Source organism: Perca flavescens, chromosome 20 (genome assembly GCF_004354835.1).
Source record: "Perca flavescens isolate YP-PL-M2 chromosome 20, PFLA_1.0, whole genome shotgun sequence".
Classification (NCBI taxonomy): Eukaryota; Metazoa; Chordata; class Actinopteri; order Perciformes; family Percidae; genus Perca; species Perca flavescens.
The window spans coordinates 2,640,022-2,647,521 of record NC_041350.1 but is presented as its reverse complement, the minus strand read 5'-3'; the positions used below and the strand labels follow the sequence as shown (position 1 = coordinate 2,647,521).

The window sequence follows — 7,500 nt, the reverse complement described above, 5'->3', positions numbered from 1 at the left end:
ACTATGACTTTTTTATTGTTTTTTTCAACATAGTATACTATGACTTTTTAATTACTTTTTTCAACATACTATAATATGACTTTTTTCGACATACTGTACTATTACTTTTTAATTACTTTTTTCAACATAGTATACTATGACTTTTTTCAACATACTATACTATGACTTTTTTATGACTTTTGTTAACATACTATAATATGACTTTTTATGACTTTTTCCAACATATTATACTATGATTTTATATGACTTTTTCGACATACTATACTAGGACTTTTTAATTACTTTTTTCATCATACTATACTAGGACTTTTTTCGACATAATATACTATGACTTTTTTCCTGACATGACATTTTTGACATTTTTTATAAATTACTGTAATAAATATCAGTCAGTCTTAAGTGAAGAAGTCAAATAAACGAAGACACATTAATTTGATATGATGGGTCATATAGCTTAGAGAGATAAGAGAATGATTAGAAGGTTGTGTGTTCAAACCCTATTTGTTGCATTTTTTTCGACATACTATACTATGACTTTTTAATTACTTTTTTCAACATACTATACTATGACTTTTTTCAACATACTACACCATGACTTTTGTTGACATACTATACTATGACTTTTTAATTACTTTTTTCGACATACTATAATATGACTTTTTTTCCTGACATGACATTTTTGAAATTTTTTATAAATTACTCTAATCAATATCAGTCAGTCTTAAGTGAAGAAGTCAAATGCACAAAGACATGTTAGTTTGATATGATGGGTTGTATAGCTTAGAGAGATAAGAGAATGATTAGAAGACTGAAGGTTGTGTGTTTGAACCTTATGTGTCACATTTCTTTCGATATTCTATGACTTTTTAATGACTTTTGTCAACATACTATACTATGACTTCTTTAGACATACTATAGTATGACTTTTTCCAACATACAATACTATGACTTTTTTCAACATAATATACTATGACTTTTTCATGACATTTTTGACATTTTTTATAAATTACTATACTAAAGATCAGTCAGTCTTAAGTGAAGAAGTCAAATACACGAAGACACATTAATTTGATATGATGGGTCATATAGCTTAGAGAGATAAGAGAATGATTAGAAGACTGAAGGTTCTGTGTTCAAACCTTATGGGTCGCATTTTTATAATTTTTTTTTTCGACATACTATACTATGACTTTTTATTGTTTTTTTCAACATAGTATACTATGACTTTTTAATTACTTTTTTCAACATACTATAATATGACTTTTTTCGACATACAGTACTAGGACTTTTTAATAACTTTTTTCAAAATGCTATACTATGACTTTTTTCGACATACTATACTATGACTTTTTATGACTTTTTCCAACATATTATACTATGATTTTATATGACTTTTTTTTCGACATACTATACTAGGACTTTTTAATTATGACTTTTTTCAAATAATATACTATGACTTTTTCCTGACATGACATTTTTGACATTTTTTATAAATTACTGTAATAAATATCAGTCAGTCTTAAGTGAAGAAGTCAAATAAACGAAGACACATTAATTTGATATGATGGGTCATATAGCTTAGAGAGATAAGAGAATGATTAGAAGGTTGTGTGTTCAAACCCTATTTGTTGCATTTTTTTCGACATACTATACTATGACTTTTTAATTACTTTTTTCAACATACTATACTATGACTTTTTTCAACATACTACACCATGACTTTTGTTGACATACTATACTATGACTTTTTAATTACTTTTTTCGACATACTATAATATGACTTTTTTTCCTGACATGACATTTTTGAAATTTTTTATAAATTACTCTAATCAATATCAGTCAGTCTTAAGTGAAGAAGTCAAATGCACAAAGACATGTTAGTTTGGTGTGTTGGGTCATATAGCTTAGAGACATAAGAGAATGATTAGAAGAAGGAAGGTTGTGTGTTCAAACCTTATGGGTCGCATTTTTATAAATTTTTTTCGACATACTATACTATGACTTTTTTATGACTTGTTGACATACTATACTATGACTTTTTTCAACATACTATACTATGACTTTTTTCAACATACTATAATATTACTTTTTTCAACATACTATGACTTTTTTCGACATACTATACTATGACTTTTTCATGGCTTTTTTCCTGACATGACATTTTTGACATGTTTTATAAAATACTGTAGTAAATATTTAGTGAAGAAGTCAAATACACAAGACACTTTAATTTGATTAATGGGTTGTATAGCTTAGAGAGATAAGAGAATGATTAGAAGACTGAAGGTTGTGTGTTAAAACCTTATGTGTTGCATTTTTATAATTTTTTTCAACATACTATACTATGACTTTTTTATGACTTTTCTCGACATACTATACTATGGCTTTATTTTATAATTCTTTTTAACATACTATACTATGACTTTTTCATGACTTTTTTCGACATACTATACTATTAGCCTGGTCCTACCAGACACTGGTACATTTCATTTGTCCAGAGAGTCTGGCCACTCTCCAATGACAAGTGTTAACTTCCTTGAAGGTGGGTACTCTGTTGAAGTTTAAAACTATTGCTACTACTACTGCCCAGAGCCACTCTGGATCTGCCATAACCAATTGCTAACGTTTGGTGGTGATGTACTGTATGTCATGCGCATGTGCAACAAGAGGGGAGACTGACAACTATCGGCTTATATTTAGCATTAGCATCGCTTGCATTAGCCTTGGCCAACTCATTCACCACTAACAGAGCCCCAAACCCCGTGTGGAGGAGGGCCACGACATCATGGCCACCAACACAACTTAGAAAATATTGTTGTTGCTCGGGCTTTAACTTCTAGAGACCATTATGGCTTGGCTCGCATCTTTTTAGCGCACGTCCTCAACGTCATCATTCTCAGCCACTCCCTCTGTTCGCTGATTGGACCACCAAATATACCGCAAACCCAGACGAAGTACTGAAGGGAAATGAAAATTAAGCGGAAGTACGTAGGAGGGCGGAGCCAGGCTACTATACTATGACTTTTTTCATAACTTTTTTCGACATACTATACTATGACTTTTTTATAATTGTTTTCGACATAGTATAATAGGAATTTTTCATGACTTTTTTTTTACATACTATACTATGACTTTTTATGATTTCTTCCGACATACAATACTATGACTTTTTTCGACATACTATACTATGACTTTTCTCGACATACTATACTATGACTTTTTTCATAACTTTTTACAACATACTATACTATGACTTTTTTATAATTTTTTTTGACATACTATACTATGACTTTTTTACGACATAATGTACTGTGACTTTTTACAACATACTTATACTATGACTTTTTTAGAATTGCTATACCATGACTTTTTTTTAAACTTTCATCGACATAGTTTTATGACTTCTACTTGCTATACTATGAATTATTTTGACATACTATAGTATGACTTTTTATGACTGTTTTCAACATACTATACTATGACTTTTTTAACATGTTTTATAAATTACTATACTAAATAGCATTTATGTGAAGAAGTCAAATGCACATAGACACTTAATTTTCATATGGTAGGTTGTATAACTCAGAATGATAAAAGAATGGTTATCTGACTGAAGGTTGTGTTTTCAAACCTTATGTGTCGCATCTTATACATTTTTTTCAACATACTATGACTATGACCTTTTAATGACTTTTGTCAACACACTATACTATGACTTTTTTGACTTTTGACATTTTTTAAAAATTACTATAATAAATATCAGTGAGTCTTAAGTGAAGGAGTCAAATGCACAAAGACAAGTTAGGTTCATATGATAGGTTGTATTGCTTCCATAGATAAGAGAATGGTTAGAAAACTGAAGGTTATGTGTTTGAACTTTATGTGTCACATTTCTTTGTGTCTTTTCTTTTGATACTTTTTAATGACTTTTGTCAACATACTATACCATGACTTTTTACAACATAGTATACTATGACTTTTTTGACTTTTTTTGACATATTATACTATGACATCATTGAAAATCTGAAATTGGTTTATTACAAAATATGTTTTTACATACAAGGAAGTTTCTTAGAGACAATACAAGATACATGCAAGTACTGCAAACAGTCAAGAAGTATGAATGAAATAAAACAATTTGACAATAAAAATGAAAAAAAATAGTCAGTGTCATATTTTATGTCCATATTGGGAGCGATCAGTCACAATCTTTTCTGCCTGCCTCAGGGACCTGGAGCGATGGCAGACTCTCGGCTGAACAGATGATATGTCTGCAGTCTGTCCTTTTCCTTTGTCGTGGCAGCAGCATACCAAATTGTGATGGAAGAGGTGAGGATTCAGTCAATAATGGCAGTGAAGAAGACCAGCATCATTTTCTTTCATAGGTTAACCATCATCCGCTTCCACAGGAGTGATGAGGGAGATGATGTTCAGCTTCCACGTGATGTACTGAGGGAGCCCAGGAAGCGGAAGAACTCCACACTGCACTGCAGCTTTTATTCATGTATTTTATACCTGTCTCATAGAAGGTTTTTACTTTCTATCTTATTGGCTCTTTAATGGTTGTTTTTTTATTGTGTTGGTCCATATGTACTGTGTTTCTTCTGTACTTGTCTTGATACGTTTACTGTTTTAAGTAAAACACTTTGAATTGTCTTGTTGCTGAAATGTGCCGTATAAATAAACTTGCCTTGCATGTCATTAAACTCATAAAAAAGTCATATTGTTGTATGTTGAAAAAGTCATATGTTGAAAAATGTCATATTATACTATGTTGAAAAAGTCATAAAAAAGTAATAGTATAGTATGTCGAAAAAAGTCACAGTATAGTATGTCAAAAAAATTTTTAAAAGTCATAGTATAGTATGTCAAAAAAAGTCATAGTATAGTATGTCGAAAAAAGTCATAGTATAGTATGTCGAAAAGAGTCATAGTATTGTATGTCAAAAAAAGTCGTGAAAAAAGTCATAGTATAGTATTTCGAAAAGAGTAAACAAAGTAATAGTCGAAACAAGTCATAAAAAGTCATAGTATAGTATGTCGAAAAAAGTCATAGTATAGTATGTCGAAAAAAGTCATAGTATAGTATGTCGAAAAGAGTCATAGTATAGTATGTCGTAAAGAGTCATAGTATAGTATGTCGAAATAAGTCATAAAAAGTCATAGTATAGTATGTCGAAAAGAGTCATAAAAAGTAATAGTATAGTATGTCGACAAAAGTCATAGTATGGTATGTCGAAAAAAGTCATAGTATAGTATGTCGAAAAGAGTCATAGTATAGTATGTCGAAAAAAGTCATAGTATAGTATGTCGTAAAGAGTCATAGTATAGTATGTCGAAAAGAGTCATAGTATAGTATGTCGAAAGAGTCATAGTATAGTATGTCGTAAAGAGTCATAGTATAGTATGTCGTAAAGAGTCATAGTATAGTATGTCGAAAAGAGTCATAGTATAGTATGTTGTAAAGAGTCATAGTATGTCGAAAAAAGTCATAGTATGTCGAAAACAGTCATAGTATAGTATGTCGAAAAAAGTCATAGTATAGTATGTAAAAAAAAAGTCATAAAATGTTATAGTATAGCATGTCGACAAAAGTCATAGTATAATATATCGAAAAAAGTCATAAAATGTCATAGTATAGCATGTCGACAAAAGTCATAAAAAGTCATAGTATAGCATGTCGAAAAAAAGTCATATGTCGAAAAAAGTCATAAAAAATCATAGTATAGTATGTTGTAAAAAGTCATAGTATAGTATGTCGAAACGAGTCATAAAAAGTCATAGTATAGTATGTCGACAAAATTCATAAAAAGTCATAGTATAGCATGTCGACAAAAAGTCATAAAAAGTCATAGTATAGCATGTCGACAAAAAGTCATAAAAAGTCATAGTATAGCATGTCGAAAAAAGTCATAGTATAGTATGTCGAAACAAGTCATAAAAAGTCATAGTATATTATGTCGAAAAAAGTCATAGTATAGTATGTTGTAAAGAGCCATTGTATCGTATGTCGAAAAAAGGTAAAAAGGTATAGTATAGTATGTCGAAAGAAAGTCATAAAATGTCATAGTATAGTATGTTGTAAAAAGTCATAGTATAGTATGTCGAAAAAAAGTCATAGTATTGTATGTTGAAAAGAGTCATAGTATAGTATGTCGAAAAAAGTCATAGTATAGTATGTCGTAAAGAGTCATAGTATAGTATGTCGAAAAGAGTCATAGTATAGTATGTCGTAAAGAGTCATAGTATAGTATGTCGTAAAAGTCATAGTATAGTATGTCGAAAGAGTCATAGTATAGTATGTCGAAAAGAGTCATAGTATAGTATGTTGGAAAGAGTCATAGTATGTCGAAAAAAGTCATAGTATAGTATGTTGTAAAGAGTCATTGTATCGTATGTCGAAAAAAGGTATAGTATGTCGAAAGAAAGTCATAAAATGTCATAGTATAGTATGTTGTAAAAAGTCATAGTATAGTATGTCGAAAAAAGTCATAGTATTGTATGTTGAAAAGAGTCATAGTATAGTATGTCGAAAAAAGTCATAGTATAGTATGTCGAAAAGAGTCATAGTATAGTATGTCGTAAAGAGTCATAGTATAGTATGTCGTAAAGAGTCATAGTATAGTATGTTGTAAAGAGTCATAGTATAGTATGTCGAAAAGAGTCATAGTATAGTATGTTGGAAAGAGTCATAGTATGTCGAAAAAAGTCATAGTATGTCAAATACAGTCATAGTATAGTATGTCGAAAAAAGTCATAGTATAGTATGTAAAAAAAAGTCATAAAATGTTATAGTATAGCATGTCGACAAAAGTCATAGTATAATATATCGAAAAAAGTCATAAAATGTCATAGTATAGCATGTCGACAAAAGTCATAAAAAGTCATAGTATAGCATGTCGAAAAAAAAGTCATATGTCGAAAAAAGTCATAAAAAATCATAGTATAGTATGTTGTAAAAAAAAGTCATAGTATAGTATGTCGAAAAAAAAGTCATAAAAAGTCATAGTATAGTATGTCGACAAAATTCATAAAAAGTCATAGTATAGCATGTCGACAAAAGTCATAAAAAGTCATAGTATAGCATGTCGACAAAAGTCATAAAAAGTCATAGTATAGCATGTCGAAAAAAGTCATAGTATAGTATGTCGAAACAAGTCATAAAAAGTCATAGTATAGTATGTCGAAAAAAGTCATAGTATAGTATGTTGTAAAGAGTCATTGTATCGTATGTCGAAAAAAGGTATAGTATAGTATGTCGAAAGAAAGTCATAAAATGTCATAGTATAGTATGTTGTAAAAAGTCATAGTATAGTATGTCGAAAAAAGTCATAGTATTGTATGTTGAAAAGAGTCATAGTATAGTATGTCGAAAAAAGTCATAGTATAGTATGTCGTAAAGAGTCATAGTATAGTATGTCGAAAAAGAGTCATAGTAAAAAGAGTCATAGTATAGTATGTCATAGTAAAGAGTCATAGTATAGTATGTCGAAAGAGTCA

At 29.7% G+C, this 7,500-nt stretch overlaps 1 long non-coding RNA gene across 2 annotated transcripts in view; it reads left to right on the top strand.

The window, feature by feature from the left end:
- Positions 1–4,669, top strand: part of LOC114547285 (uncharacterized) — a 97,500-nt gene extending 92,831 nt beyond the window's left edge. For both annotated transcript variants that reach the window (XR_003691135.1, XR_003691134.1), the window contains exons 5-6: positions 4,228–4,329; positions 4,410–4,669. This is a non-coding gene — a long non-coding RNA (uncharacterized LOC114547285). The remainder of the gene's footprint in view (positions 1–4,227; positions 4,330–4,409) is intronic.
- Positions 4,670–7,500: the final 2,831 nt, after the last annotated feature.